This window comes from Serinus canaria, chromosome 3 (assembly GCF_022539315.1).
Source record: "Serinus canaria isolate serCan28SL12 chromosome 3, serCan2020, whole genome shotgun sequence".
Classification (NCBI taxonomy): Eukaryota; Metazoa; Chordata; class Aves; order Passeriformes; family Fringillidae; genus Serinus; species Serinus canaria.
The window spans coordinates 51,942,353-51,956,152 of record NC_066316.1 but is presented as its reverse complement, the minus strand read 5'-3'; the positions used below and the strand labels follow the sequence as shown (position 1 = coordinate 51,956,152).

The 13,800-nt window shown below is 38.7% G+C and overlaps 1 protein-coding gene across 15 annotated transcripts in view; it reads left to right on the top strand.

Moving 5' to 3' along the window:
* The window catches only part of HIVEP2 (HIVEP zinc finger 2), a 137,047-nt gene that overhangs the window by 97,404 nt on the left and 25,843 nt on the right, over positions 1 to 13,800 (top strand). For all 15 annotated transcript variants that reach the window (XM_050973180.1, XM_050973175.1, XM_050973178.1 and 12 more), the window contains one exon: positions 13,176 to 13,220. The gene's annotated coding sequence lies outside the window, so the exon portion shown is untranslated. The remainder of the gene's footprint in view (positions 1 to 13,175; positions 13,221 to 13,800) is intronic.

Genomic DNA, 13,800 nt, shown 5'->3' with positions numbered 1-13,800 from the left:
TTTCCTCTCTGCTGCTTTGAAGTTACGGTCTCTGTCTTTTTGGCAGGATCAGATCCAAATGGTGAGATGGCCCTGAGTTTGGGCAACTTAAAAATGTCTGTAATTTTTTGCACCTCTTTGATTGTGGTATTTATAGCTCATTTTTACCGGTGCTTTCTTTTCAGTGTAACAATTACCGGCAAAATTCCATGCTGGTACTGGTTCCATTCTGAAGGAAAGACTGGATGTAATTTGGAGGATCATTAGGGTGAGATCAGCTCTTGAAACCTGAGTCAAGTTAATGATGAAACCTGAGTTTTGTTAATAATACATTGTAATTATTACTCCCAGCAAGGCAGATACCTCATATTTCTCATCTTTTTAGCTTGAGGATCCTAGCTACTGTGATATTGCTTGTGTCTACAAGAGGAAGATACCTGGTCTCCACCACCAGATTTCCACTTGAGCTTTCCCAGGTAGAGCAGCGTGTCTGCAGATGTCGGTGCGTTACACAAGCTGAGGTGCAGAGGGGCCAAGAGGAGGATACATGATCAAGAGATGAAACAGCAGAACGTTAATAATAAAAGACACCTAATTGGATGTGCCCTTTTGCCCAGCAACAAGGACATATGTCAGTGCACAGAAGGCACCAGGCTCGTGGCAACCTGCTCCCACCTCCTACAGGTCTTCCTGAGGACAAAATTGCATTATGAGCCGAGCCACTTGCCTGCTGCAATTGGCAATAAAGCATTAATCCTAACCCTTTGTAGACTGCATCTATGCTTGCACCTCCTCGATGCTGGGCCAGATTGGAGAGGTGACATAAATCATGGTGTGCCTTATGTGTTGGTGAGTGGGAGGGGAGTGCACACTGGGGAAAATGACACTGTGCAGGGGCGGGAGGGAGAAGGCTGTGGCAGGAAAAGCAACCTGCAGCAGGATGTAGGATGATGTGAGATAGTGCAGACTCTACTTAATGCCATATTTCCTTACTGCCTCCCGTTGCTCCTCTCAGCCTCCCCTGCTGTCCTGTGCTAGTGCCCACTGCCTCCATTTGCTCATGTTGTGCTTTAACCTACTGTAGGCAACAGGCTGCTGGGACAGGGAAGTGGTGGAGTCACCATTCCTGGAAGTATTTAAAGTCTTGTGGATGTGGCACTTAGGGACATGGTTTAGTGGTGGACTTAACAGCATTAAGTTAATGGTTGGGCTCAATGATATTACCAGTCTTTTCCAATCTAAATTATTCCATGATTCTACATTTGGGACAAGAAGATTCCAGCACCCATAGTTTAAACACTAACCAAAAGTGTTGGTCAGTGTTTAAACTGACCAAAAGTGTTGGAGAAAGCCCATGGCTGGAACTTACCAAAAAAGTAGATTTTGTTCCCTGGTTTTGGAATTTCAGTCTATTCTACAGAATTTTAGAAAATACAATGTAATAGTAAATGTTATGTTTTCTTAATACAATTTTCTGCAGTTTTCTTAGTTTATTCTTCTCCTTTGTATGTTTCTTAAAATAGGTGCAATCTTAAAAAGACAGGCAGTATATCAGTGTTGCTTCGACAGAATTTCTGTTCCAAATCTGAGTGGGGAGCTACGCTGAAGGCTGTGTACTTTTAACTTCATAACTTAAGATCCCCCAAAGTGATTGAGAATATGTGGTCCTGTTTCCTATTAACTTTATGGAAATATACTCCCAGAATATGGTCTTCAGTATTTAAGCATACTAATAATTATTTTTACATCTGTATTTCCTCTAATATAATAACATCTATTCTTCATTTTAGATGAAAATTAAATTGTCTGAAGAATAGTATCATCAACTGATTTGTCTTACATCATCATGTTTATCTATTCTAGTGAAAAAAAATCAGTAGTTATTAAATTTACCAGTAAGGCAAAGAATGAAAAGACAGAACTATGATGCTGCACAAAGAGTGCTCTTGCATCAATGGGAATTAATCGCAGCATATCAAGAAAAGAACATGGTCTCAATTTCCCACTGTAATTAATGTTAAAAATTTAATCTTATTAACTTCAATTACTTTTTGTTTAATGGTAAAATCAGAGGAAAATAAAAATTCTAATTTCAGAATAATCATTTGGATTGAATCTTGCATGTGATGTTGACAATATGTTACAGTGGGCTTTTTTTCCTGTTGTAAATGAGCAAAAAAGTCTGGTAAAAACCTGTGTGTTTTTGTTTAGCCTAGTAGAAGTGATGGGTGGTATTTGGAGGCACATAGGAAGGCTGCATAGTAATAAAACAAATCCCCCTTGTGCGTGTCAGCCAAACGAGTCATGATATCAAATAGAAGAAGCAAAATTGTGGGAGAGACCATTTCCTTGCACAGCTCATGCAGAGCTCCAGTCAGCATTAGGAATTTGGCACGAGTGTTCCTTCCAGTAGTGGTATTCCAGTCACAGGCTTTAAATAGTTGCAGGTGTTCTGAGGGGGACTGGGGGGACTGTCCCTGCCTTCCTTTTGGGAAGCAGGGAGCTAAGCGTATGGCCTGCTGGAGCACGGAGTTTCCCTGGGAGGAGACTTGGCTGAGCACCTCTGAACACCTCAGCTGAGTGTAGCTGTGGCTCATCCTGTTGCAGTCAAACGCACGGGAGGCTCAGGGCTCTCGTCAGGAGGAGCTGTGGGATGGTTCCTGTGGCAGCCCAAGCAAGGCTGGCTAGCACTGGCTATAGGACAAGCCCTCCTGTTCTCGGCCAAGGGGCAACCCTTTGGCTGCAGCCTGAAATGGCAGTAGCTGATGTCTCCCTCCCTGGCAGGTCCTTGGTGCCAGGGAAGGGCTCTACACCGCCCCAGGGCAGGTGTGGCATGCAGGACCAGGCTGTGACAGAGCCGCTGTGTCCCACTGCCGCTGGCCGGGCACAGCCACGCTCCGGACCATGGGACCTGCCCCCTGCCTTCACCTCCTGCTGCTCCCTAGAGTTAGAGTTTGCTGGTATAGCTCTTGTTTTGCCTCTGAATCTATTCCCATAGTTTGATGGGTTGTTTATTGGGATGTCTTGATAGAAAGCTTCTGCCTATTTGCCTATAGGATGTCAGGGTGTAAAGACACATGGAAGATTTGTCTGGTCTTCTCACCTTTACTCTTGTTACAGTGTCAGTGAAAAGGGGATGATTTTAAAATCTGACTTTTACCCCCCTTGTGTTCTCAAGTTAGAAACAGGAAGCTGTTTTGCATAAAGGTAAAATTTTGTTTTTAACAAGAAAAGTTGGTGTTAGACAGACTAAATATACCCACACAGTCATACTCAGTGGGTAGTCCTGGCTATTTTTAGGCTTTATTTGTGCCTCTCTTTATTTGTTGGGGTTTTTTTTAGTGACATCTCCACTGTACCTTCAGCTCGTAGAGAGGCACCACTTCCTGCACTGGTATGAAACTGGCAATTACAGCCAGCCTTGTCAGGTGTCGTTTATCAGGCGTTGCAGAGGGCTGGTTTCAGCAAAGGAAGAACAAAGCTTAATAAAAAGAGAGAGAGGCAGAAGCATTCTCTTAATAATTTGCCCTTTGCAACAGCAAACCCTTATCAGATCACCCACGCTCATCTGGCTGCTGACGCTGTACTTGCTTCATTAGTACGAGCTATTTTTACACCTTTTGTGACTTTTGAGGAACCAAGTGGGCCTGCTGGCTTGTAGTGATTCACCATCTCCAGGCGAACAGGCTGTCCTCAAACCCTGACAGTGGGGGAGGAAGGGAAAAATAGGGGGAAGAGTTCAATTGAATGAGCAAGTCGATTAAGTGGATTATTTATCTTAGGTGTCTGAGTGATAAAACATTGCAATGTGGTCTTAAGGAAAATAGCCCTATATGTTTTTGGCTGGCTGAGATTGTTAGGAGCTATCCTAAGGAACATTCAGTAATAATTAGTTCAAGTCTAGCTTTGCAAACATGCATGCCTCTACATATACTCTATGTGATCATTTCCCTGTCTATAAAGGGAATGTTGAGGGATGTTTTGGAGTTGAACTTGATCTTTAAAGGTCTCTTCCAGCTCAAAACATTGGGTTGCCTGTTGGTGATGCTTTCTTTTGTTTGATGTGTGCAAGTGTCATTAGTATATCGGAAGCCCCTAAGGTACTTATGGGCCAGACTGTTAGGTGATTTCTCTTCCACTTCTGATAACGGAAAGAAAAACTAAACTTGATGGAATGAGCCAGGCAGAACTCTGATGATGCAGGAGAACTCTGTATGAAGTTGACTGGATTTTTTTAAAGCTGAGCTACAGTTGCTTTCCCTTTTGACGGATCTTCAAGAGAGAGTGTCCTCTTAGAGCCTGTTGAGCTCTTGCCTGGTGGCTGAAATTAGGATTCTTTGCTGCCCTTACTTCAGCTTCTCATGGACAGGAGTAATTTGGTGTTCCTTGGTTTCATATTCCAGGTTTCCTTGGAGTAGTTACAAAAGTTAGTGGTATGTGGGACACGTATATAAAACTTTAAGGTGCTCTGGTGATGCACCCTGATCTGACCTTGTTGGGTAAAAACTCATAATGAAATCTGAACAGTGTCTTTCCTGAAAAATGTTTTGGGTTTTATTATGTTGTGCTTGTTGAAATCTGTAACTGAGCTGTCAACTTGGTCTGTGCCTTAAATAGCAACAGCGCTATAATAACAGAGGTTTTAAATGCAGTTTCAGGCATTTTGGTTGACATTCATCTCTTCAGAAGTGTTTGCTTGTGAGAATGATGGTAATGTTAATAAACACAGTTGATTTGTGTTTTGTAGAAAGAAACTTAGGTGCAAAGAGTGAAATTTCATGTATAACTACAAATATGCAGCAAAAAGCATATGCATAGGTTGCTGAATTTTTAAGAGGTGTTCTGATGCAATTGAATGTTATACCTACTGACTTTCAATGCTTCATACAGTAAAAAAGAACAAAGTACTGTAAAATATGACCAGAATAATTTTTAAGAGTTTTTTTATTATTCTTTTCCTCCGATGGCCATCCTGAGGGTTGTAAAGAAAGCATCATTCTTAAATATGCAGTCTAATTAATGCATCCTGCATTACCTCTATAGTGATCAGAATGTTTAGGCAATGCTCAGTGACTGGATTTGCTACACCAAAATGACTGTATTGAGTCATTAGTCAAAATGAAACATTTTGGCTGCCGAGTAGCTACTATTGTGACATCTCTGTGATATTTAGGGTTTGAGGCTTCATAGCTGATCTCAGCTGAACTCTTACAAAATATTCAGGATGGATTGAAATAAAACTCCTGTGAAGACCCATTCTATTTTGGGGGTAAGAAGTGGAAAAAAAATAGTAAGAACATGCTGCTGATATTTAGCATGTGTCTCTTTTTGTTTTGACATGTGATGACCACACAGCTTAGTAAACAAAGACAGGTTTTAAAATAAGGTTGTGTAATAATTGGTGTGAGTGAAAAAAAAAAAAAAGAAGCTCAGGTACTATAAATGTCTTCATATGTAATTCTTCCCAGGGCGAGAGTTTCAGTCTGAGGCAGTGCATTTGCTCATTCAAAAAGGTGTTTGAAAGACACTGATGTTTTCATGAGAAATGAAAGTGGTTTCTTCTGACATGGTGTGAAAGGAGGCATGACTGTTCACAAAATCTGCCGCGGTTGCATAATTAGGATTGTATAACTTTTTAACTTAAAAAACCTCACTTCCCACAAAATTCAGTTATATTTTCCCTCTGAGGTGAAAATGCTAGGCTAAGGCCTGATATTTGCCTAGTATTTCCTTTTGGCATGAGAAGAATAATTACTTTGTACCTAAAAATATTGCAATATTTGCTCAAATTCTTTTTTTTTTCCCTGGGAAAACTTAGGGGAAAGCTATATGATATCTTGACAGAGATTTACCAGTACAGCTGTGTTCTCCCCAGTGGCTGCCCATTTTCAGCCCTTGTGTGGAAATGATGAGGCATTTCAGCCTTTGCATGTCTTTCAGTTAGGAAAATTCTTATATCTGACAACTTTAACAGTTTGAACTCTCCAGTGAAACCGTTCTTACCCTTCCTACTGTAGATGATGTTTTATAAATCTGTAAATGACCACAAACCACATCTGCATGGGAATCTTGCTTTTTGCATACACTTTATCCTTATGAAGTGCTGCTAAATTAATAGTTTATTTAATCTGTCCTTTACTGGGTGTGAAATTTCCCCTTCCGATTAATACGTTCCTTTGTGTTGAATTGAGAAAAAAATTCTTTAATCTCAGTAATTTTCACCAGTTCTTCCAAATGCAAGACTTCCATTGCAATCCAGGTGGCATCACCTAGCATCATTGGTTGGTATCTGAGCTTTTGCTTTGCAGAAGTTTTTTGCCCTTTTTGGGCAGGGCCAAAGCTCCATTTCTTTTCTACACTGGGAAAAGTAATTCTACAAATGGTGATTAGGAAGTATTTGACATTTCTATGGTTTGGCACAGTATCCTTATGTTTAACTGCTGTGGCTCAGAAGAAAGTGAGATAAAGTTGAGTTTCTGCTGACAGAGAGTAGTACAAGAATTAAGAGCTCGTTTGTATCTCAGCACTGTTTTGGATACTCCTGTACATTGTTAAGGTGTATTTAGTAAATACTGTTGCTTACTACTCAAGTCACCCTTGAGAGACGCTCATTGTTCTGCAGATAGCACCAATGGGATTAGGCATCATGTAAACCTTGTTTCAGCCATCTAAATGGCGTTTAAAGAGGACCTTGGTGGGCACTGGTTTCTGATTGTTCTCTGCATGGGAGCTGTTCTCACTCTTATAAATCACTGTATACTGCAGTTCAAAAGAAAATGGGGAGTGGGGTGGTGGACAGGGCAAAACAATTGTGGTATTTTCGTTGCCTTCTGAAATTTTTATAATCCTGGAAGTACTGCCTGTCAGATCTGCTGTTGCTCTGCCATTACATTTTAAGGTCCACATGGGAAATGATTGGTATTTTATTAAACTGTTTTCATTTTTTAACTTGCTCCCCAAGGAAATAAGTACCAGTGTGAAACAATTAGCAGTTTATATAGTTCTCTTGTTTAGTTTCATATCTGAATAATCCCAATCCTTTGCTTTTGTATAGAGACAGATTCAAGATATCCATGTCAGAAGGCAGTCAGACAGAACAGGTAGATTCTGTGTTATCTGACATGCTCTGTCAGACTCTTGAGGTTCACCGCAAGATTAGGCAACCAGAAATAAAATATTTACCTGATCATTAAAAGCAGTGGGATCAGAGGGATCAATTAACTGCTAATTGGTTGACAAGATTGTTTGACTCCTTGGCCATTTTGGCATTTCTTTGATAGCAGGGTTTTTTTTGGTTCAAGGAGAAGAATTGAGATTTGTTTTCAAATTCCTACCTATAAAGGAAGCATTTAAGATTAATTTGGCTCCTGCATAGTTTTTTCTCTTTTTTTTTCCTTTTAATACTCATCCTGTGGAAATAACTGTTCAACTGGTCTTTGGCAACATTAAAGCTTTTTTACACATTTTTTTTCCATCTGATAGTAATGTGTACATTGTGTATGAGGCTGAAAAAGGAAACAGTGATATACTTTTAAGTGAGAAATCCTTGTCATTATAGTTAAAAGGTCAGTGTTAAAGCATTTCTACTCTCGACTTCCTATATGGCTTCTTAAAATACACTCAGTTTGAAATTAAGGTTTTTGGTCGATGCTGTTTTTCTAGAGGGAGCAGCAGTTTAAAATTATATTTGAGATATTTGACATAGCAAAAACTGAGTGTTTTGCTGCAGCTGTACTCAAAGCATTTATGACACAAACCAGCATCTCTTAATAAAAATCACCCATGTTTTCTTACTACTGTGTAATTGAGCATTTCTTGCAATATATGTTACATTTCTCTCTGTAGACATCTTAGAGGTGTTGGATTAGTTTATTTTCACCTTGTGGCAAATAACTTCAGGTATTTCATATGTAGGATGTAAAAGCCTAAACCTAAGTGTTCTGATTCTGTTTGTTTTTATAAGGAATAAATCTGGAATGATGTCCTTGGATTTGCAGCTCATTGCTTCAGATTTGTACCAGGTTTATGTAGAGCAGAACATAATTTGTCTCCTTTCAGTCTCTCTGAGTCAAATCTTGTAATGGGAGGCCCTTGTTTCATGACTGATTTTTCTCTTATTGTGTGCCTGACCTCTGACTCCGTAGGGCCACATTCAGAATCTAGGTCTTCATCACAGCAAGTACACATAGACATTTATATGAAATGTCTGAACAGGTCTAAGATCCTACAGTTCAGTTATTCAGGTGTTAGGGTACAACAGATTTGATTACTTGATTGTTTCTTAGTTGGTGTCAACTTGATTGTTTTCTTAGTTGTGCTTTTAAAGTATGTTCTTCAACATACCCTCATAATGGTCTCAGGTAATATTTTGAATTATATGAAATAATGAGGATTGAGGTGAATTTGGTAAAAGCATAAAATTAATTAAATACTCAATACTACTAGAGTTGTCTAAAATGTGTTAGATGCCAATTCTCAATGGCTGAGATTCTAGAATACTTCTCAAAGTATAAGCCAGATACAACTAAAGCAGTGAAATAATAATTGTACAAATGAAAATGCCAGGTTTTGCACCACTTGTAGTTTTACATGCACAGAATCTTTCCATCCATCCCATAAAACCAGCAACTACCAGGGACACAAATGTACCCTCATGAGGGCAAAAGCCTGAAGTTGTTTGGTCACAGTGAGGGTGCAGTCTGCCCTTGATGTATCTGTAACTGGATCCTCTCAGTGAGTGCCCTCAGTTCCTGGCTTCTTGGGGAATCCGTGTAAGCACAATATAGCAATGGAGAACAGATCCTGCCCTGGAGCTTGACCTTAAGTAAACTCAGTACAGTTTGTTAGAGCATTGTGTACTGTGCACTTGCTGAGCAGTGTTTGGGTTTGTATTGAATGGTACTCTTAAATGACATTTAAAAAAGTATATTGTAATAATTAGTTCAGCTGCTCAAACTTTAAAAAAAAAAAAAAAGCCACCAAAATACCACCCAAAAAACCCCACCCAAAAACCCCGGAAAATCCAACCAAACTCTTAAGTATTAGTCTAAATATTTCAGAGTTTTTCCAAGACTGTGGTTCTCTGGCTGATTTCAGTGAGTGACAATACATTCAATAAAGCACTGAAATCCAGAGGGCAGGCAGAACATCTGGGGTGGAATTAAATCAACAAATTAGAGTAGTATCTTCAAATATGAAGAGATAACAACAGCAGTTATAACATAGAAAATGGTAGATTAAAATAAATATATCTAACCTGTTTTAAAAGAGCTGCCTTCTTTGATTTGCATGTGCAAAATGATGTCTGACAACTCCTGCCAAACTGGAGCAAAAGCACAAGCATGCTCCCATTCTCAGTAATTCAGACTTTGCCAAATGTCAGTTGGTCATCTTTTTTTTTCATTTGTGTAAAATGCCAAAACTATACATCCCAAGGACTGCATTCTTTTTTTTATGTTGCTACATAACATCCTCAGCCCATTAATGAAGATATAACCTTGGAAAGGAGGAGGAACAAATGCTTATCTATCTTCATACCAGTTAAATCCTTCAGTTCAGAGGTGCACACTGGATGCTGCTTGAGAGGTCTTCTTCAGATGTAGCCCACCTATGACTTTGCCTATGCAGGAGAAACCTATAAATCCATGTTTTACTAGGGATCTCAGTCTTTTTAAATTTTTCACTAGGATATCAACGCCAAGCAGTTCTTTGGGGAATCTCATTAGTAGGACAGAGGAAAACTTGTAGGACAGCAAACTGAAAGTATGCTGCCTTTCTTCCTGAAAGGCCAAGGCAATTTTCTTCTCAGTTGCAGGTGGGGAAGAGTTCAGAGGTGGCCTCTCTAGTAAGGCTGCTGGGCTTATCCCAGACATAAACTAGACTTCCCTAATAAGGGTCTTGGCAGAAGTCTGTGCATGAGTGTAAGGATTTCATAGGAGCCACTGCAGTTTGTCTGTGCTAACACTTCCCCTATAGAATACAATTCTTCAGGGGCCAGTTACTGTGGTTTTAGGCCAGCTTTGTGCTGGCAGAGCTGGACAGAAAAGATTTAAAACAAGGCTTGATCTGACCCTTAGTCCTTATGCTAGAGTCAATATTTATTCTGTATGGTGCACTCAGGATTTAGCCTGGAAGACATAAGCTTCCAATTTGTTCACTTGCAAGAACTGTAATATGAGCTACAAATTGAGAAGCAGTAAAAGTAATATTTTGCCAAATTTTATTTTAAAGCTGTTGAGTGTAACCATTTTAATGGTCTGAAAAAAAAAAAAAAAAGAAGAAGGAATAAGCTTGGAGCTCTGCAGTCAATCAGATATACATCCCCTGCATACAGCTCACAAAGACACTCTCATTTAAAAAGGAGCAAAAGGATAATTTTCCTTTCTAGAAAGTTTTCAAAGTCTTGATTTAGTAGGTGCATCTGACATAAATACAGCTCCTGGTTTCCAAGTAATCTTCTCATGTTCAAAGTTTTCATAGAAGTGAAATGTCCTGTTTTGAAGCAGGCAGATAGCACAGCTAATGTGACTAGGGGAGCTGGCTCTTGGGCCCCATTCCTGCCGGGAAACCTGGCTTGGCCACCAGCCAGGAAGGACTTTGCAGCTCCTGTCAAACAATGTGCTCCGTGCAACACCCATACAGCTTCTGATCTGGGTAGGTGGGCTACCCTTACTCACTCCAGCAGAGCTGAGCCAAGCCAAAGATATTAAAAAAATAGTGCCTTTTTATCATCCTTAGTTCCTTGAATAGGCAGTACTTGAAATATAATGAGTTTCTGCCTATCAAATAGTATGTATTTGAGAAAAGCAAAATTTAAAAGTGTATTTACAATTTTTTCTAAAGGAGAAACACTGATCACTTGGAAAAATTGAAGTATTTTTTTGGTTTAAGCTAGATTGTGAATGCAGCCAGATGAGATAGAATTTTGACTGGATAAAACAGACACAATGCCAACTAGCTTTGCAGTATCTTATATTACTCCAGTTAGGTCAGTCTCCCATTAGGAAGCGGAAAAAGAACAAGGGAAGTAATATTAAAGCCATCTTTGAAACAGGATGGATGGCAGCTCAAACCAAACCAGAAATTATTATGTTCATTCTGGAAAGGGATTTATTTTTCCCAGGAGAGTGGCTCTTGCCATACTTAAGCCATCAATAATCCCTGTAATTAGTCTCTACCTGTTTCATAGTGGAGGTTGAAAAATTGTATAGAATGTTCTGAAGTTGGAGGGCTTGAAGAAGGGCTTTAACTCTGTAACAGAGTTTTCAGTGCAGAATAGAAAAGTTTTGGATGTATATTAGCATCATCTTTTGCTGAAATAAAGCCATTGCTGTGACTGGCAGATTTCTTCTGTAAAGGTGCTCTCAGTAAAAGGAATATGGAAAGAAAGGATACTCCCGTCTTCTAGAAATTTCTCCTTCACCATTTGCAAAATTGCCTAATAAGAAGAGTACTTTTCTTTGAAGATGGAAAATACCTTTTTTTGAATGTTCCTCTCAGTGAGGAACATTCACTCCTGTCCCTGTTTCTGCTTTCTCAAGCTACACATTTTCCTTTACATCTGTGCTCATATATTGGCATCATTAGCCACCTGGGATTCAGTGTAGCTCAGCTGCTGGAACTGCTGGGCCACTTACCTGCCATTTCCTCAGGAGCCCCTGTCGAGCTGCTCTGCAGTAACCACTTCTGGTATAATGTAACTTGTGCACAAGGATTTCTTTTTCCATTTGGACTGACACTTTTTATTTGAGGAAGTGGATTAGGAAATTAAAAAAGAAAAAATATATATATGTACTTAGATTGTATTTTTCTTTTTTAATTTAGAGAATAAGACAACAGACTTATTTAAAGAAGCCATTAGCATATCAAGGCTAAATGACATTATGATCTAAAACATTCTGATTTGCATTTGACAACTTGCTGTTGTTTTGCCCTACAGGGGATTTCTCTATAGTTAAAAAAAATAGTTGACTACACCAACATTCCATCAGTTATTGCTGGCCTAACTACTGATATATTATTTGTACTACTAATGATTAATTCATGACAGGTGGCATGGTACTGATTCTATTTGTGTCAAGTTATCAGGTTTTGCTAATGTTCATTTTGTTCTTGGAAAATGTTATTAATTATGAAGAGCTAAAAAATATTTTTCAATTTTTAATTTTTTTTTCCTTTATAGTTGTTAGTTTTTTATAATTTTTTGGTGTCATTCAATGGAAAAAAACCATGAGTATCTTTGTGATAGTTGCTAATTGAGGATCATTGCAATAGTCTGTATCCCCTACTCTGAAGCCAGCGTTCCAGCTGTTTCTAAAGATCTGTTCTTTAGAGATGCGCTGACTTTTGGCATAAATAAAAATAAAGAAGAAACGCTGCCATTGTTGCTTTTGTTGTCACAATTGAACATATATCCTTTTTATTGAAACAAAAGCAGAAATCCTTTTGAAGAAAGATTTGTTGAAAACTGAAAGGGAGAGTCCTCCTTTTGTGGGAGAAATGGTCATAAGGCAATGAGATGATGCTCATGCTCCATGTTCTATGAGCTGGTCTTTTCAGCAATACAGAGTAGCCTGCAGTGTGGTGGCAGTCAGAGAGGTGGCAAATCATGGCAGTCACAGAGGTCTTTTAACCACGTATTCTGTAATTTTCTTCTGTAAGTTTCTTCTCTGAGAAAGCAGCCACATATTCTGTAGTACTATCACACAGGTGTTAACTAATTTGGACACCTACTTCTGTTTCACTACATTTTCTTGTCCCTGAGTAGTGACATCCTGACCAGGAGTTTGTGCTGGTCCCTGAAACATTTAATGAGAGACCTGAAGTCTAAATGTATTAGCTGGAGAGAGGCATTGAAAGGGGATTTGCCAAGGGGATTCAGGGATAATCCAGGCTTAACAAAGGCATAGGAATGAAGAGGTGCATTGGCAGCTCTTTTTCACTGATTCAGGAAGGTGAGACTTTATTAGTTTAGACTTGCTGTTATTCATCTACACATTAGAAACCTAAGTCCTTTAAAACTATTCATGCTTAGAGTCTTCAAATGTAATTACTCAGACCTCTAAGACACAACATAAAATTTTCTAGTGGATGGGTAAACAAAATTTCCAGAACCTCTGCGGTAAAGAATAGAATATTTTCATCATCATCTATATCTAATATCAAAAATTTCTTATTGTTGTATTTTTTTCCCACAGGGAATTTGAAGATAGTCATGCCTATTAGATGTTTAGAAGATGCAGGTAATTACTTTATACTGAAATAAAAACTTGAAGTGCCTATTACCTATGTGTTTTCCTGCACTTTGTTATTGTTTCTTTAAGCCAAATTCATTTTGTCCATGGTAGGAATGGAAAGTATTCCAGTATCTGTAATACTGATTTTTTTTTACTCTCTTCCTTGCTATAGTTAAATCATATCTGTCTGTATAATTCTCACTATTTTATCCAGAAAATGTTTTGTGTTTGGATTAAATGAAAACAGAGAGGAAAATTTTGCTTCAAATTCAAATGCCATACTTTTCTATGGAAATCATACCTCTAAGCTTTTGGTCTTTTTAATGGAACTGTGGAAACCTTTTGTATTTAAGCATTAAAAATGCACATATACCTGCATGGAATTGTTTCAACAGTGAAATCTAAAATGCTAAAGTCATATAAGCAAAAGTCTCCAATACATCCTTTACATCTAGCAAGACATTCTCACTAGACTTTACCATAGTGATTTGAAGATGGAGTTGGGGAAAGGTACCAGTAGTGCTGTGTTTGAAATGCTTCTTTGATGTCTCTTTTTTGACTGTTTAGAAGTAGTTTAGAATGGTGA